This window comes from Jaculus jaculus, chromosome 7 (genome assembly GCF_020740685.1).
Source record: "Jaculus jaculus isolate mJacJac1 chromosome 7, mJacJac1.mat.Y.cur, whole genome shotgun sequence".
NCBI lineage: Eukaryota > Metazoa > Chordata > Mammalia > Rodentia > Dipodidae > Jaculus > Jaculus jaculus.
Window position 1 is genome coordinate 8,341,962 of NC_059108.1, and position 19,492 is coordinate 8,361,453.

Here is a 19,492-nt window from a genome sequence, read left to right on the forward strand (position 1 = left end):
ATTAACATTTACTACAGCCTATAGATGCCATTACCATACCAACTAACAAACCCCAAGGCTGGGGGAGAGACAGTAGTAAAGTGCTTATAGCATCCAAGAAGCCCAGGGGTCAGTCAGGTCCACTAAGACAAAAACCACCAGAGAATAAATCCTGGAAAGAACCAGACTAGTTCACTGAAATCATCTGGTATACTAGTGGGGAAGACTAATTTCAGGCCTATGGGAATGAGCCCTCATTGTCTAGAAGTCAACCTCCTGTGAGCCTGTTTGTACTCTTTTTGCTCAAAAAATTTAAAGACATACTAATCCAAAATATGAGGTGACTGTATTTTCAAGGGGCCTCCTAAGAGATCTTAGAATCGTTTCTTCATGCACAGGAATCCATACCTATTAGAGACTACAGTTTGGGCAACATGGCTGGCGGCAGGGATTGTCTTTAGTGGAGGGGTACTATGGGTATAAGTCTATTTGCCTTTTTGAGTGACTTAGTCTAGGTAGAAAAATACTACTTATTTGTTGCTAAAGCTGGTTCAACCAGAGAAGAAACTGGTTTTACATTCTCTGCACAATATGGCTGACATGACACAAACTCATTGCTCTGAAATTCAAAGTGTGGCCGATCCTCCAGCCATGGAGTCTATCTAGGAGCTGGCAGAGCAGCTCTGAGTCCAGATGTCCCTTTCAGGAAATCTACTCCCCATGTGATGTCTCCCTCACACTTGCAGAATGAGCCCCGAATTTCCCGGCCAGTCCTTCTAGTCTCACCCACACTTGGTCAGAATTCCACAGCTCTCCTCAGACAGGTCTTCTCTCGTCCAGCAATAGCAACTTCTCTCAGCCTTGAGGGGGAAACGACTAAACAACACGCTGAGGTTATGTCCGCCAAGCTCAGAAGCTTCTAAGGGGCTCCAGGGGATGCGGACAGTGAAGCAGGTGACGGCCAATAAGCGTTGCCAAGGGCGGAAGCCAGCCAGCAGGATGCAGGTTCGGAACAAAGCCAAGGAAGAGACTGCCGGAGGAGCTCATGACGGGCAAGTCCACTCAATGGCTGCCCGGGCTTTGACACACGAAGAGTCTGGATCTGCCTCACGGTGCTGAGCTCAGCATATGCCAGGCAACTCCAGTGAAAATTGCAAAGTCTCCTGCAAGGAGCCTCCTCCTGAGAGGGCCAGGTTGCTAACAAAGATCCCCCCTACGATGCAGAATGTCTTCTCTTGTTATGACCTCCAGTAGCTGGGAGCTCATGCATGATGGAAAGGGGAACAGTCCTTTGAGAAGCGCTTTAGAGTTTACAAGCATGAGGAAATCTTGACCCTTTATCACCTTCTACCGGCGTGCTTCGATATGCCTTCTCTGCGGTGTTTGATAAGTACGAGCATGAATTCAACTTGATGGTAGACTCACACCGCATGTACCTGTATGCAGCGTGCGTGAGTTCTACGATCTCTGCCATAACAAGTCTCCACGGTGACCCCTGACCTGGGAAACTAGCATTATTTGTGTGTTCTCTTGTGCGATACAATTCAATGTGGTCCCATGAGGAAGACTGGAGAAGAAGAAGCTTTTTTGGTTTTGCTTTTTATTTTCTGAGGCAAATCCAACAGACTGGCCTTTTTTTAATGAGAGAGAGAGATTTGGTGGGCCAGGGCCCCAGCCACTGCACTTGAACATGTGCGACCTTGCAAGTTTGTATCACCTAGTGCCTCTGGCTTACATGTGGTCTGGAGAGTCGAACATGGGTCCTTAGGCTTTGCAGGAAGGGTCTTAACTGATAAACCATCTCTCCAGCCCTCATTTTTTAAAAAATAGCTATACATTTCATTTTGGGATATCATAAAAATGCATTTAGTTGGTTTTCTTTTTTCTTTTTTAAATTCATTGATTTATTTATTATTAACAACTTCCATAATTGTAAATAATATCCCATGGTAGTGCTCTCCCCCCCCACTTTCCCCTTTGAAGCTCCATTCTCCATCATATCCCCTCCCCCTCTCAATCAGTCTTTCTTTTATTTTGATGTCATGATCTTTTCTTCCTATCATGATGATCTTGTATAGGTTTTCTTTTGGTAGCATTTTTGTACTATTATTCCTAATTTTTGGCTCTTAAAGATAATATTAGTACAATATTACAAGTGATATTCTTGTGAATCTCAAAAATACGGAGTATATCTGCCTGAGTAGATTGTTTGCTTAACTCCCATAAGGATCCCATGTGGCGAATATTCCTGTTCTCTTCACAGATTTGACTTGAATTGAAATTGAAGTTCCCGAAGCCCATTGCTGGTGATGGGACACCTCTGATATATACAAGGACACTAGGAAACTGGGGCCAAAGTGCCACACAGATCAACCGCATTGATAAATAATGAAATGTATTAATGACTTGCTATCAGAAATGAGACGGATGCCCCAGGAGGGTCATGGGGGCAGGAGACAGGGAAGACATTTAGAGGAAGAGCTTTTTTATTTTATTTTATTTATGTTTTGGAGTTAGGGTCTTGCTAAATAGCCCAGGCTGACCTCAAGCTAGTCATCCTCCCCCTTCAACCTCCCGGCTTAAGATGACAGGCCTGCACCACCATGACAAGGCCTGGCTTCGAGATCAGGCTCTAGCAGGCACAATGGGGAGAAGACCCAGACTCCCCAGGTAGAAGGCTGTAAGCACCAAGGCATGCAAAGACAAAAGGGCAAGAGCTGAGGGAGGAAGAAGGGTGGCGGTAGCCCCGAGTCCTCGCACGTGAGCCTCTTCCTTTCTTCGTGCTCAGAGACCCCAGAAGAAGCTGAATTGAAAAGGGAGCTCGCTGGGGTGAGCTCTTCCTGCCTTTCTTCTCCCCACGTATGCACGGCATGTTGGCAGGCTGCCTTGGCGAGGTCCACGTCTTCAGACCTGCAGGTATTGACAATGTGACGGGTGCGATCGTCTCGGAGCACCATGCTCTCTGGAGGACTAAGGGCAACCCTGGAGGAAGAACCATCCCAGACACTGTGTTTGCTCTGATGAAATGTGTCCTCATTATATGAATGTGAGAAGGAAAGCTGAAGACCGAGGACACTTCCCAGTGGTTATTATTTTGTTGCAAGGGGAGCTTCTGTTCGTGTGGGCTTGGGGACGGTGGCTTTAGTTGTGCTGAAGGAGATGGAGAGTGCCGGAATAGGCTCAGGCGGCACACATTATGAAAATAAGTAAGCCCTGATGGGTTGATTACTCTTCTTTAAATTTCTTTTTTTAAAAAAAAAAATATATTAAGCAAATTTAATACGAATTGAAAATAGTTTGCCTGTGTTGCTGTGAAATTTCAGTATTCAAAAGTAAGAAAGAGAATAGATTGAAATCAGCGATCTTTCAGCTCATCACAAGGAGTTCAAGCAACCCCGGGGAAGACAGATTTCTTCCGGCAAGACAGAGGACGCTGGTGCCTTGCTGAAGCCTTGCATCTCTGTGGTTCACTGTACCAGACAGCAGGTCGTTGATAAATCCTCAATGAGAGTTTACAGTGCTCGGAATGGGCCGGCCAGGCCAGGGCCAAGTGGAGGGGTTCCCTTTCTTCTCCTTGTGGTGCTCTGGCCTGGGGCAGGGTGGCAGAGGGCGCGTGGGAATCCTGTGAGATGAGTGTCTTTGGCAATATTCTGAGCGGCAGCAAACCCTTCCCATGACAGAGGTCTTTGAGCCACAAGGACAACAAAGGCTCTGAGAGACTTCCATGTGTCAACTCTTTGAAAATGGGAGATAAATCCATCCTCCCCGCGGTAAGAGATCAGTATGCGCGTGCACAGCTGATGGATACAGGCAATGTTTCATGAAGACAGGAAGCAGTTTTCCAAAGAGACATGGCTTGTGAACGGCGGCGGGGGAGGGTTCTGTGTCACTGTGCCTATGAACGCTAGCCCAGCGTGTGTTCTGACAGAGGGTCACCTCCCACTGAGGAGTGGCCAGCCCATAAGCCAGGGCCATGATGGTGCCATTATGTCCAAAACGCAGGGCTTTGAGACTTAGAGCCCTCAGTTGGGAGTTCCAGCAGTTTCCTCTTTACCCGTAGGAACTGGGGAGCAGAGAGAATTACTCATTGTCACCTGTGTGATTCATTTTTCCAAGGGTACCAAACGCCCCACCTCTGATTTCCCTACTTGTCCAGGAGCCGTTTGAATTATGCCCTCGTTCTGGTGTTTAAACGCTGTAGCCTGGCAGAGGTGTGTCTGGCTCGGGAGGTTGAGTGGAGCCCCCGCTGGAAATTATTGGGAGTGCTTCATGGTTTTAAGAGCCCTTCAATCTTTCAAATTAGACTTCAAATTTAGAAGATGATGGCTTCCTCCAGCAAGTGAATCACTTCTGTCATCCCAAGTCATGCCCTCCGCAGGGAGCTCCGTCCTGCTGTGCCACGTCGAGACGCTTGTTAAAGCAGCTGGAACGGCTCCCGGGCGCTCAACCTGGAGCGCGGAGCACCAAGGCACTTCCCAGAGGTCCCAGAGCTCCAGCTGGAGGGCGGATGCGTTCGTCCACCTTCCCGATCATCACCCATTCAATAGAAATGTGCAGTGTGTGAAAGCCCCCGGGGGACAGCAGCGGGCAGGATGCTGGGGTTCTGCGCTGAGCTTCTGCAGTGTTACAAGTTGGCCAGGCTCCTTGCTGAAGTTGTTGCCTTAATGGTCAGAAAAATCCAAACTTTGCGGTTATCTTAGGGGCAGAGCTCCATCCTTTGTGGCCCAAGTCAGGTCTTTCTGCGTATGCCAAAGAGCCATGTGGCTGGGTTAATGCCTAGGCCCTGACTCTAGCATGGTGCCTTGTTGCAGTTTCCTCCTCAATGCTGGCACCAAACACCCAGGCAAATGCAACTTTGGGCAGGGAGGGAATTGTTTATTTGGCTTACAGACTTGAGCGGATGCTCCATTGATAGCAGAGAAGACAGGGCAAGAGCGGAGTCGCGACATCACCTCCTGGCCAACATCAGGCGGACAACAGCAGCAGGAGAGCATGTCAAGCGCTAGCTAGTGAGGGCTAATAAACCTCCACAGTCCTCACCCAGCAACACGCCTCCTCCAGCAGAGGCCCACCTCCCAATTTACCGTCAGCTGGGAGTCAAGAATTCAGAACACGTGAGTTCATGAGAAACAACTAATGTTTTTGAAGATTTATTTTTATTTATTTATTTATTAGAGACAGAGAGAGAGGGGAGGAGAAAGAAACTGAGAAAATGGGCACTCCGGAGCCACCAGCCACTGCAAAAGAACTCCAGAAGAATCGAACCGGGGTCCTTAGGCTTGGCAGGCAAACACGTTAACCACTAAGCCATCTCTCCAGCCCCTAACTTTACACACTACAGTATCCCTGTTCTGAGAGCTCTACAGGGCACGGTGGCAGGGTAAAAAGTGATCCTGTGAGGGAGAAGAGAGAGCTGTAGGGGAATGAGCACCAGCAGGGGCCACAGAAGGAGCTTTGTTGGGTGGAGAGCTTGTGAGTCCAAATTGCCAGAAGGCTTACAAGTGTCACTGGAGTCTTATGAGAAGTAACAGGTAGAATTTCAGACTCACCTGTGAGACCTCCAATGCATCTCTTCTTTCCATGCGGGGCTCACTAAACTTGCCCAGTGCGGCAGGAGCTGAGCGGGAAACCCCATTCATAGCACAAGAGCAGAGGGCCAGTCTGAACCCACACCTCTCTCTCTCCTCTTCTCCAAGACGGGCACCAAGTACTAGCAGGAAGAGAGATTTATCAGGGTTCCAATGCAAACTTAGAGATGAGTATTATTATTATTATTTTTTACAGATATTCATTTCAAAAATGTCTGTTATTCCTGTCATGCTTTCTGGAGTATCCGCAAATGTATGTTGGGAGACATCAACACGCTTAGATTAAAATAGTAACATCACTATTGAGTAATTTATGAATTTGTGAGACAGTGTGTTCGTATGTAGCCCAGGATTGAACTCCTGAGCCTCTGGCCCTAGCCTCTCCAGTCCTGAAATTTCAGGTGTATATCACCAAGACTGGCCAAGTTAATGAATTTTAATCAATATATAACCTCCAGTGTCTGGCTAGAGGGATGGCATAGCAGTTAAGGCATTTGCTTGAAAGCCAAAGGACTCAGGTTCTATACCCCAGGACCCACATAAGCCAAATTCACAAGGGGGCGCATGCGTCTGGAGTTCATTTGCAGTGGCTGGAGGCCCTGGCACGCCCATTCACTCTCTCCCCCCTCCTTTCTCCATCAAATCAATCAATTAATCAATAATAATCTTCAGTGTCAATCAGCAAAGTTGGGCTTGTTTAAAGTATTTTTAAAACCTAGCGTGTTTATTTGCTGGCAGTACTGTGGCCGTGGAAGAGCTTGCTGCATTCCCCAGGAGACACTCAAGCTCCTTAGGAGCCCAGGGGGTCTCGCACGATGCGGAGGTACAGATTTCCTCCTTCTAACGTCCCTTCTGGTTGTTTCCATTTGCTCCATGTCAGCATCCTTCCTGCCGCTTCACCATTCCTCTCCTGGTTACCCAGGAGTGCAAGCAAGCCCTCCCATTACGTTCTCATTCTGCTGACAACGTACCTGACGGCGACCACTAACAGCAGGAAGGGTTTTGCTTTCACTTGTGATTTCATAATGTTCAGCCCATGGTCACTTGGCTTTGTCCACTTGGCCAGAGCATGTTGGCAGAAGAGAGCCACTTCATGACAGACAGGAAGCAGCGAGAGTGGAGCAGACTGGGGCCTTGTCACAACCTTCCAAGGAACACCCCACAACCCCGCAGTGGCCCACTTCCTCCACATAGGCACCACTTCCCCAAGTTTCAGCCATCTGCCAAATCAGCACCATCACCTGGGCTTCAATGCGTTAACAGGAGCTGTGGGGGACGCTTCGCAATCCAACGTGACACTCCCGTAGCTGCTTTCCAGGCCCCTTTTAATGAGCCAGAAGTTTCTTGAGGAAAAGACTCTTCTTCCTGTGTTCACAGTTCTCCTCCAATGACAAGTATAGATGCTTAAGAATAATGTGGGAGGAGGCTGGGTAAGATGGGTGAGCAGTGAATGCATTTGCCTGCAAAGCCAAAGGACCCAGGTTTGATTCCCTAGGACTCACATAAGTCAGATGTTCAAGGGAGGGGGGTGGTGCACGCGTCTGGAGTTCATTTGCAGTGGCTGGAGGCCCTGGTGCACCTATTCTCTCCTCTTTCTGTCTCTTTGTCTCTTTGGCAAGTGAATAAGTAAATAAAACACATTTTTAAGAATAATGTTGGAGGAGTACAATCAGTCCCAGGGACACTGGTTTGTTCCACCTATATCTCGGCTGACATGGAGGTCTCAGCTCACAACTCTGACTAAAGACTCAGGAAGCAGGGGAGCAGTATAAAGGCTCCTCCTGTGTTCAGAAGTTACAAGATCACCTCAACATACCCAGACACAAATGTACTTGCAAGTGTAGGCATACTCACGTATACACACATGTACACACTCATAAATAAACACAGGTACCTCATACACACATGCACACACCTGCACATGCACACACAAGCATGCAATCATGTATATACTCTGATTTCCAGGAGAAAAGAAGAATTAAAGAGGGCTGGAGAAATGGCTTAGCTGTTAATCACTTGCCTGTGAAGCCTAAGGACCCCAGTTCAAGGCTCGATTCCCCAGGACCCACGTTACCCAGATGCTCAGGGGGCACACGTGTCTGGAGTTCATTTGTAGTGGCTGGAAGCCCTGGCACACCCACTCTCCTCTTTCTCTCTCTCTCTCTCTCTCTCTCTCTCTCTCTCTCTCTCTCTGCCTCTTTCTCTCTCTGTTTGTCATTCTCAAATAAATAAATAAAAGTAAAAACAAAAAAATTATTTAAAAAAAGAATGAAAGAAACCTGGTATGTTGGCACACACTTATAATCTCAGGAGGGTCATGAGTTCAAGATCAACCTGAATTTTGGGCCAGGCTGGGCTATATAGAGAGACATTGTCTCAAAAGAAAGCCAAATAGACAAGCACCTTACTCATCCTTGTGGTCAGATTTATATTACCCTTTTATCAGATTCAGACTTAAATTTTTTCTTCAGCAAGCTCAAATGCGTGACACATAGATGCCACCATATGGCAGTTTCGTAAATTTTGGACACAAACCACTCCTTTGTCACTGAGGTTTCAGAGTTAAGAAACAATGAGCTATCTTTCTATGCCTTGTTTTGACAGTTACTTGCTTCTGGCTAGCAGGATATACTTTCTGGGATTTGTGTTCCTGCCTGTCAAGTATATTCCAACCATGAATGAACCAAGGCTGCTCTGTTGGTAAAATTATTTAATACCAGGTGAAATAATGAAATGCATTTTATTTAACTAGCAGCTTTTCTTTTTTTGTATTTTTATGAGAGAGAGACAAAGAAAGAAAGAAAGAAAGAAAGAAAGAAAGAAAGAAAGAAAGAAAGAAAGAGAGAGAGAGAGAGAGAGGGAGGGAGGGAGGGAGGGAGGGAGGGAGGGAGGGAGGGAGGGAGGAAGGAAGGAAGGAAGGAAGGAAGGAAGGAAGGAAGGAAGGAAGGAAGGAAGGAAGGAAGGAAGGAAGAAAGAAAGAGAAGAGAAGAGAAGAGAGAGAAATTTGGCAGGCCAGGGCCTCCGAACTCAGCATTCTAACTCCAGCTGCACGCAGCATCTTGTTCACATGCATGATCTTGCATGCTGTGTCACCTTGTGCGTCTGGCTCATGTGGGATCTGGAGAGTTGAACATGAGTCCTTAGGCTTCACAGGCAAGTGTCTTAACCACTCAGCCATCTCTCTAGCCTGAAGTTTTCAGTTTTTCAAGATTTATATGTGTGCAAATTGTGATGGTGGTGACATGGGCTGATACACCTTCTGAAGGGCAACCTGAATCATGGGTGGGAAAGCACGAACATGTTTAGAATAGCAACCCATGGCTGCTTTTTACAGTGGGCTGGAGGGATTGCTTGTGGTTAAGGCACTTGTCTGCAAAGCCTAAGGACCCAGGTTTGACTCCCTAGAGCCCATGTAAGTCAGATGCACAAGGTAGCTCATGTATCTGTAGCTTATTTGTAGTGGCTAGAGGCCCTGCAGCATGCTCTTTCTCTCTGCCTTTTTCTCTATTTCTCTCATCTAAAAAAATAAATACTTTTTAAGTGGGCTGGAGAGATGGCTTAACAGTTAAGGTGCTTACCTTTGAAGACTGAGGACCAAGGTTCGAATCTCCAGTACTCACATAAGCCAGTGGCACAGGCATCTGGAGTTGTTTGCAATGACTGGAGGTCCTGGTGTGACTATTTTCTCTATCGGCCTGTTTCTCTTTCACCCCATCTCACATAAGCAAACAAATGAATAAACAATAAAAAATCAGACAAAGCTTTGATGAATCATCTAGTGTTTACAGTGTTGGTCATAATTATGTGAAATTAAAATGACTTAACGCCCTGCAATAGGGAAGCACTTAAGTCAACTAGGGTGTATTCATAAAATAAAATGGCATAAAGCTCTTCAACGCTGCTTAGCATATATGATTTTTAATTTGTTTTTGTTTTAGTTTGGTACAGGGTCGTGCTACCCAGCTCAGATTGGTTTCAAATTCATTGCATAGCCCAGGCTGGCCTAATATATAACTTTTCTTTGCTCTTCTTTGTGCTACCATTACATCACCTTGCCTAGCAAATCTGTTGTTAACAGGCTCATATGTTATTTCTGTTTATACTTACATCAATATTCATAAGATTTACGCTTTATAGAACATATATATCTAGTAGGTACCCACACATATGTCTTACACACATACACAGAAAGACACATAAAGAAACGAAGCCACGGAGAAAGACAGTAACAGAGAGCTAAGGAGGAATGCCTGAACAGCATAGCATTTTGGACTCTGTGTGTGCAAGTACCTTCACAGATAAGAAAACGCCTAAGAGTCTAAGAGTGATGTCGATGTTTTTAAAGTGGCTACTTCAGGGGCCAATGAAATCAAATTATTTGAACTTTTTTGTGCTTTTCTATATTTGTCAAATTTCTTTTTTGAAAATAGAGCATTGTTTGTTTGTTTTTTTAAAAAAAAACCTTTTTCTTATTTGGGCATGGTGGTGCACGCCTTTTAATACTTTATTTTTATTTATTTTTTTGACAGAGAAAGAGGGAGAGAGAGAGAGAGAGAGAATGGGGTCGCCGGGGCTTCCGACCACTGCAAACTACAGACACATGCACCCCTTTGTGCATTTGGCTAACGTGGGTTCTGGGGTATCAAACCTGGGTCCTTTGGCTTTGCAGGCAAATGCCTTAACTGCTAAGCCACCTCTCCATCCCAAACATTGTTATTTTTAACTTACATATGTGTATGTTCTTGGAAAAATTAAAATTGCTGAATTACTATCATGTTTGTGTGTGTGTGTGTGTGTGTGTGTGTGTGTGTGTGTGTGTGTGTGTGTCACAATTAGGCTGGCATCCAAGCCACTGTCCTCCAGCCCCAGCCTCTGTAGAGCTGGCATTTAGAGGCTGCACCACCACACTATCACACTCTCTTGTGTTGTTCCTTCTTCCAACTCCCTCTCCGCACTATGGAAGAAAAAGTTCCTTATCTCTACTCTCAACAGTATGAGGGTCTCTGCTCAAGAAATGGAGCCTAGCTCTTCTTCTATCCCAAGGCTGTCTCATCCTGGAAGACGCCACTCGGGGGCTACAGGGCTCGAGGCTCAAAGCCACCAGTCTCCCCAATGAGAGCTAAAGCAAATGGCATACTGATCACTTTAACCACTTTCGGTGCATTTAAATAATAGATCATGCGGTGGGGCTGTGTGGAGAGGAGAGCCTGGCCCACACTCCATCATCTCCCTGGCTATAGATTTTGTCATTACTGTATTTGCCTTGTGTTGCGGTGGGTGAAGATCGTATTTGTGATTGATGGCAGCAGATGGGCAATTTATTCTGCTGTTTACTTTTTATGGCGGTGAAGTAGGAGTAACTACAGACAGAGCACTTGGCTAAGCACTTGCTAATATGCGCTATTGACCAAGACGCACAGGGAGATTATCCATGGCCTGTGGGCGCGTCCTTTGTTCAGACAAGGAGCCCAGCCTGCTGGAGAAGGATGCTGCTCAGAAACCTAGGAAAGCAGTGCCAGGCACGTGCCATTTCAGGCAGTGCCACGGTCAACTGGGGGCAGATGCCATTCCTTCTACTTCACAGAGGTGAGGGGTGAGGAACTGTCACCAAAGACATACACTGGTAGGTACTGGGACAAAGGCTTGTGATGCTGAAACCTGTTGTTTTCATTACACTGCCTTGGTGTTATAAATCTTGTTCCTCCAGGGGCCAAGCCAAAATTAGGGAAATATCCACACATACACACTCCAGTGAGAAGCAAGCAGGGCAGGAAATATAAATAAGCTGACTTTGAGTTTGATTTCTTACTCCACAAAGCGCTCTGAGGCATGGGTTGTACCTCAGAGCCCATCCTACATGAAGCACATGCACTGAGCTCACCCAGTCTATCACTGCCTGTGAGAATTTCCATGTCCTGTGGACAGGGCAATCTCAGCACCTATGGGCAGTGAAAACACAGTTGTGGGGAAGGATACAGAGCAAGCCATTAGGATCTGAGGACAGCCAGGCAGGATAACATCAGTGTCCCTGCAGGAAAGAATAAAGCTACTTAGAAAACAAGCAGCATCCAAGGTCAATGGGTGGAAGTTACAACTAGTCATTGGCTGATAATAGCCTCAGGGTCGTCTCCAAGGCCAGTATCTGCTAAGAGTGTAGGTGCAACACCTTGGAAAGGGCAAGTAAGCTTTCTGCCTGAGAGACACCTCTTAGAGAACAGACCTAACATTCCCATTGCCTTGTGTATCCCACCATTGATGTCACACCTTCATTTATATACTCACCATAAACTTGTGGCATTTATCAATCCAAAGACACTGTAGGGCAAGGCTCTCCTAGTTGTTATAACTAATATGACCTGTATTTACTAGCCTGATGTATCAGTGACTTTATTATTTCTGCTACCAAATGCCGAGTCAGAAGCAGCTTATAAAATGATTTTTTTTTTTTTAAGCTTGTAAGCTTTGAGAGGGAATTTCTATCATGGTACAGGGAATAGTCCAAGAACAGACAGCTGATGTCATATTATCACATCAGCCCAGAAGTAGAAAGCTGAAGAGCAGGGACTGGGGCTGAACTCTAACACCTCAAGGCCTACCTCCAGTGACATACTTTCTCTAGCATGGCTCCACAAACTTCCCAAACAGGGTCCTCCACCGGGGAGTTAAGGATTCAAGAGACTTTGATCAGGAACCAGAACCCAGATTTTCTTCCATCCTAGAATTTCCTCATCCTGAAGGATACCACTTTGGGGATCCTATGCCTGAAGCTCAAAGTAGCCAGCCTGACCAATGACAGCAAAGGCCTGAGGCACAAAACAACCAGCCTGACCAATGACAGCAAAGGGTTGAAGTGGCATATTGAACACTTTAGCCAGTTTCAGTGCATTCAGTCCAACCTCAAATTCCTATAGTTCAAAAAGTCCAAAGTCTCATCTGAGAGCCAAGGTAGTCTCTAAACCATGAGCCCTTGAATTACATACTTGCCACACACAATGGCAGATGAGATCATTCCTATCCCATAAAGGAGGAATGGAAGCAAAGTAAGGAACAACTGGACCAATGTGTTCCATCAAAAACCAGCAGGACAAGGGCTGGAGAGATGGCTTAGGGGTTAAGGCATTTGCCTGGGAAGCCAATGAATCCTGGTTCAATTCTCCAGGACTCACGTGAGCCAGATGCACATTGGGACGCATGTATCTGGTGGTCGTTTGCAATGTCTAGGGACCCTGGCACACACATTCTCTCTCTCTTTCTCTCTCTCTCTCTCTCTCTCTCTCTCTCTTTCTCTCTCTCTCTCTCTCTCTCTCTCTCTCTCTCTCTCTCCCTCCCTCCCTCCCTCCCTCCCTCCCTCCCTCCCTCTTTCTCTCAAATAAATTATATATATATATTTAAACTAGCAGGACAAACATCAAATTCTGTGGCTCCATGTCTAGTGCCTGGGACTTGTGATGAAATTCTTTGTCTCCATAGGGCTTGGGCATCTCCCCTCCTTCAGCTTTTGTCCGTAACCCCTTTTCTTGTCAGAGTTCACCTCAAGTCAACAGCTTTCCTGGATGGATGGTTGTCCTTCATCCTGGCAAGATCAAACTCCTGGGTTCTCCATTACAACCTATGGTTCATCTTCATGGCTTCACACAATTTCCTCACAGGGCCTTGAAGGTCCAGAAACTTCAACCTTTCCTCATACTTCCATTGTCAGTTGGTATCTGGAACTGCGGTACAACCAATGACTATCTCTCTCCTGCATTCTTTGGGCCTCCAAAACCAGCACCATGTGGGCGTTGCTGCAAATTGGGGATTTTGTGGATCAGGAATCTCCTTCAGCATTCCTTCAGGCCTTACTTCGTTCAAAATCATTCACATTCTTACCAACCCAGGTCTTAAATGGGTGGGGTTTTGTCCTGAAAGCATTCCTCCTAATGTTCCAATGCAGAGCAGCTGGACCAACCTCAATGGTGGTAAGCTCTTTAACAATTACCTAACGTCTCTGGGTCTGGGACCTGAAACTTGTTCACATTTCTTCCTTGCCAAACTTTATTTATATACATATATGTATATTATATATATATATATTGTATATATATTATCCTTCTGCTCTGTATTTTCCTATGCCAAACACACTAGTTCATTACTTTTAAATGCAACATTGCACATGTTGCAGCCTGGTTCACATTGCTGGTAGAAATCACCCAACCAAGAGTAGCTTCTGGGAAAAAGAGATTTATTTTGGTTTACAGGCTCAAGGGGAAGTTTCACGATGGCAGGGGAAAATGCTGGCATGAGCAGGAGGTGGACATCACCTCCTGGCCAACATAAGATGGACCACAGCAACAGGAGGGTGTGCCAAACACTGGCATGGGGAAACTGGCTATAAAGCCCATAAGCCTGCCCCCAACAATACACTCCCTCCAGGAGGCATTAATTCCCAAATCTCCATCAGCTGGGAACCTAGCATTCAGAACACCTAAGTTTATGGGGGACACCTGAATCAAACCACCACACATAAGTTCTCAGGACATAGCAGAACATAGCCAGCCTCTTTGACATAATATCCCATGAACTTCCTCTAGTCCAATTTCTAATGAAATCCTCCCTCCCATAGAGCCCTGAAACCTTATAAGCCAAGCCTCCAACATCCCACACTTCTCTGTGCAGCTTGGTCTTTCACACCCTCACTAGAATGGCCCATTAACTTCTTCCCATACCAGTATAAAGTTGCTCCAGTCCAGAGTTACAAATCCTCTCATATTCTGCCCAATCATGTGGTCAGGATGTCACAGCAACAATCCCACTCTTGGTACAAATGTCTTTGTGTTTTTTTGGTTTTTCGAGGTAGAGTTTTACTTAGCTCAGGTTCTCCTGGAATTCATTATGTAGTCTCAGGGTAGCCTCGAACTCACGGTGATCCTCCTACCTTTGCCCCCTGAGTGCTAGGATTAAAGGCGTGCGCCACCAAGCCCGGCATGGTACAAATCTTATATATCAGTTACTTATTCATTACTGGAACAAAACACTCAAAGAGAAACAGATTATAGAAGGACTTACGTGGACTGGAGGAATGGCTTAGCGGTTAAGGCGTTTGCCTGAAATGTCAAAGGACCCAGGTTTGATTCCCCAGGACCCATGTTAGCCAGATGCACAAAGAAGCGCACACATCTGGAGTTCATTTGCAGTGGCTGAAGGCCATGGTGCACCCATTCCCCCCTCTCTCTCTCTCTTTAAATAAATTAAAAAATATTAAAAAAAAGAAGAGAAGGACAGGCTTGCAGATTTGAAGGGAAGTTCCGATCATGGCAGGGAAAGATGACAAGAGCTGGAAGCACATCTTCACATCCGCAGGCAGGAAGCTCAAGACCACCAAGCATGGCTGGACTACAACACGTCAAGTCCCACCCCCAGCAACACACTTCCTCCAGCAAGGCTCCACCTCCTAAAGGTGCCACAAACTTCCCAAAGAGGGTCACCAACTGGGGACTTAAGGACACAATAAAGACAAGAGTCTATGAGGAGGCATTTTATATTCAAACCACCACGACTGACAAGGCCTCTGGTACACCTGGGACAAGAAGAAGTTGAAACTGAATGTTTAGTTTATCGATTAATTAATAATTACTTTAAGCAAAGCCATGGTGGCATACACCTGTAAATTAAACATTTGGGGGGGGGGGTAATGCAGAAGGATCATGAGTTTAAGGCCATCCTAGACTCAGATAGAGGTCCTTAGTAAAAAAAAAAAAAAAAAATGAGTACAGTTTTATAAAGTAACTTTAGACTTTCAGTAGAACTGTTTCAAAGATAATAGAGGGAAGAGTTTTATTTTTCCCTCCCTTGACTTCCTGTCACATTTCTGTCTTGTGTGGCCAGGGTGCATCTACCCAAACCAAGAACTTAGCAGACACAGCACCTTTCTTGTTCTGCTCCAGGATCCAATAAGAACACCTCAGTGGTGTCCGGGCTTTGCTCATGCACCTTCCCTTCTTTGTGCACTCATCCCGAGTCCTCCTTTGAAGCACTTACTCACTCTTATTTGGGACACACCAGAACCCATCTCTTCTTTTTTTTTTTTCTTTTACTTTCTTTTTAAAATATGGAATGCTTCACGAATTTGGGTATCATCCTTGCGCAGGAGCCATGCTAATCTTCTCTGTATCTTTCCAATTTTAGTATATGTGCTGCTGAAGCAAGCACAGCACTTTCTGAACTGATGAGAAGAAATCTTACATGAGCATTTGCAAGGCACTACCATTCAGGAAAGGAGGTCACCCGATAAAAGATATATATATATATATATATATATATATATATATATATATATATATATATATATATACTGTTCACAGAGTATTGACACAAATATTGTAAAGGAGAAAGATGCCATGACCCCAGCTGGGAAGATACGTGAAGCCTGACCTGTGAATTTGTTGGCTGCTCTGTTCCTCTCCTGAGCCGGGAGACATGAGAGAAACAGTAGATTGAATTGTGGTTTGATAAGCTCAGACAGAGGCAAGAGGCAGGCAATGGGAGAGATGCCTCAGGTCTCCCGGTGGCAGCCTGCTTGGGCTGCTCTAAATGGATGCATTTTCTCTTTGACTTTGGCTCCCTGCGACGGTCCCTGTGCATCTGTTTTATGATACCTCGTCAGCAGCAACACTAATTCACCTCGGTCTTGTGCGATTTTTCTTCTTGACTTACATCCCAGCCTATGCTGCACGCTTCGGCACTTCATACAAGCACTAGTTTATCTATTTCTCCTCCACATTCCCTAACACGATATTCCGTAGGTACTCAAGAAGCGCCAGTGAATGGAGTTCAAAGGATTGCTTTTGTCATTTTTTTTCCCCCTCTTGGGGAGATCTGAACAAACATCTATTCACCTCAGACAGGGCGCAGATGACAAGCCAAAGAAATTTTCCCACTCAACTCTGTCCTTGTGAACCAGGGAGTTTATTGGGGTTGCTTAAGTGGAGCAGATGCAGGAGTTAAAAGCTCACCCAGCATGGGTGATGCTCAATAAAGCCACATCTTGGAGTTCCCAGCACACTTTGCAGGTGGCTACATTGAAAAGTCACTCTCCATCCAGCGAGTGTTCACTGCTTTTACTTTTTAAATTTATTTATTAATTTATTTGAGAGAAAGAGGCCGAGAGAAAGAGAGAAAAAAATGGGTACACTGGGGCCTCTAGGCACTGCAAATGAACTCCAGTTGCATGCACCCCCTTGTGCATCTGGCTGACATGGGTCCTGGGGAAACTAGCCGGGGGTCCTTAGGCTTTGCAAGCAAATGCCTTAACTTTGAAGCCCTCTCTCCAGCCCCATCACTGCTTTTATTATGTAGCCCTGAGGAGGGGGTCCTATGAATATTGTACCTTTCTGAACTTACCGAGTCCCCTAAGTCTCATAGAGTCACTTGAGTTTTGTAAGTTGTGTCAGTTTACTGAGTCTCCTTTCAGGGGAGGGGGCTTTTTCAACTTAAAGGAAGTAGCTATTTAATAGCACGCCAGGAATACTCCAGATATCTTGATATGAAATGAATTTGATCAAGTGATAAAACCATGGTAATATTTCTCAGACTATATTTCACATATTCTTCTGTCCTTTATTGATCAATATCCCACAAAATGAGGTCATCATGAGTAATTAAGCTTGTGGAAGCCTGAGGTAAACTTAGCATGCTTATCATAGGAATTTTATGAAATTGCAAAATGTTTCCAAATATATTTAAAAAAAAAAACACGGGGTTGTGCTGAGGCTTGTCACCTGAGCTATGTGAGAAATTGAAGCACAAGGGTTGAAAATCGAAGGTCAGTATGAGTTGCAGGGTGAGTTCATCTTCTTGCTTGGACACGTGAGCGAGTTAATTCTCTTAAGTGGTTGAGTACAGCGTCTAACACAAAGAAGCATTTAATAATTTAGCTATTACTGTAACCCTTATTCTGGTGTGGAGGAAGGGAAGGAAAGGGAGGAATGGCGAGAAGACTCTGGCTGCATCTGTACCCATCACAAAGCAGATTCTATGCCACCTGCAGGCCCAGCTTGAACATCAAGAACTGCCTACATAACATCTGTCTCCATAGGTCCTGAAACAAGCGATTGCCAGCTTTCTCCTCTCGCCTTCCCCATGAAAGTCTCATTTATACTTTAACTTAATGCTGGTAACTGACACTGCAAAGTAAATATCCTGGAATGGAAACCGTATTGAATCACTACCCTAATGAGTAGCCACAAATGATCCCATTTCCTGGACAAAGTTTTGCATCCTGAAGCATTTTCCCCAAGTAATATCTCAAGTTCTAAATATTTTATGGTCATTTTTAAAGGCAGTATTGGGGTTCCCTGTCCCTGCAGTTGCCAATAAGGTGAATTAGTGTATAAGAAGCAATTTTCCCAGAGTAATGAGTTCTCCTGTGGCTGCCTGAGACCCTGGGAGTCAGTGAACCTCTGTTGGGTGTCAACAAAGCCAGAAGCTAGCCAGGTGACTATGGCCTCTTTGTCTGCCGAGCAACTGCACAGCCATTTGAGGGGCTAAGTCCTCCTATCTCAGCCTCCCAAGTACAGAGATGATAATCTGTAGCCCAGCTTTTCTTTTCTCTTTCCACAGGAAGTGTTAACATATTGAATGCATATCTTACCATTTGACTTACAGTATTTCGTACTATTTGCATGCCTGTGAATACAAGCTTGGAATTGAGTGCAATTTTATACACACCCATGTACTATTTTCCTATGCTATGATTAACATTGTGCAACTTGCTTTTCATTCAAAATTACATGAATTATGAAATTATGTATTACAACGTTAGGGGCATTCACAATGTACTACACCAGGTGTTGGGAAACATTGCCTGTCAAGGGCATTATAATAAACATCTTATGGCTCATGTTCAAAAAAGTAGCAAAACTGGCCACAGGCAATGCACACGTGATGGTGCCACTGTGTGTCAATACAACAGGAGGTACAAACAGCCCCTCCCTGTTAGCCAGACTTGGGGGCTTCTTCCTTCTTCCGGTATACCACCAGGCGGCTCAGTGGGATACAGTGCTTTCATTGTGAGCCTGAGAACTCGAGCTTGATCCCCAGTAACCACATCACACAGTGCCAGGTGTGATACTGTGCACCTGTCACCCCAGCAAGCTCCAGGCCAACGCGAGACCCTGTCTCAAAATCAGTTGGATAGAACCTCAGCTGAATGACACACAAGGTTGTCTTTTGGCCTCCATACGCACATGTGCACACGTATGTACCTGCACACACGTGTGTCCACACACATGCAAACATGCATAACACATACACCCCCACCAACACACACAACACTACTCTTACTCCAAGAGAATGAGACAGTTTATTCTGAGTTAAATATAAGAACCGATGGTCCAGAAACACGGATTTAGAATGCCTCTAACAGCACAATGCAAAATAGAAGTGGATTGTGAACTTTCTATCGTTATAAAACAAAGGAAGTTGTAAATAAGGGCGTTTACCAATCCATTAGCCGAGACATGGGGCAAGCGGGTTACAGCACAGTTGAGAAGTCACTGCTATAGGTCTCAGATCCTGACTCATGGCATTCTTAGCTTTAGGGTTGGGAGAAGCTAGTGTTGGCTAAATTAAACAGTACCTTCCGAAAGTCTGATCGAACAGTCACAAAGATGTAAGGTCAGATGCAGAGGCTGGTGATAAGTGGCTTTTAAGGAGCCAGGATAGTCCAAGATGATTTGTGTCTTGGCACGCATCATTCCACTTCTCCATAGTCATGGAGTTCGAGCCATTCAGTCTGCAGGGCCTTCAGCGCCCTTGTAGAACCTCAGAGAACTTTAGCTCACACTGCCAGGTAGGAATGGGGAGTGAGATAAGAGCAGAAGTGGATCCTGAAGGCTGAGAAGGAACCCATCAGGCTGAAAGACAGTGTGAGCAGAGGGAAACGCCAC

General features: G+C 45.4%; 1 non-coding gene across 1 annotated transcript; it reads right to left on the bottom strand.

The window, feature by feature from the left end:
- Nucleotides 1-15,648: 15,648 nt before the first annotated feature.
- Nucleotides 15,649-15,755, bottom strand: LOC123462432. Its single transcript, XR_006638254.1, has one exon. It is a non-coding gene; the product is annotated as a U6 spliceosomal RNA (small nuclear RNA).
- Between the last annotated feature and the right edge of the window lie 3,737 nt (nt 15,756-19,492).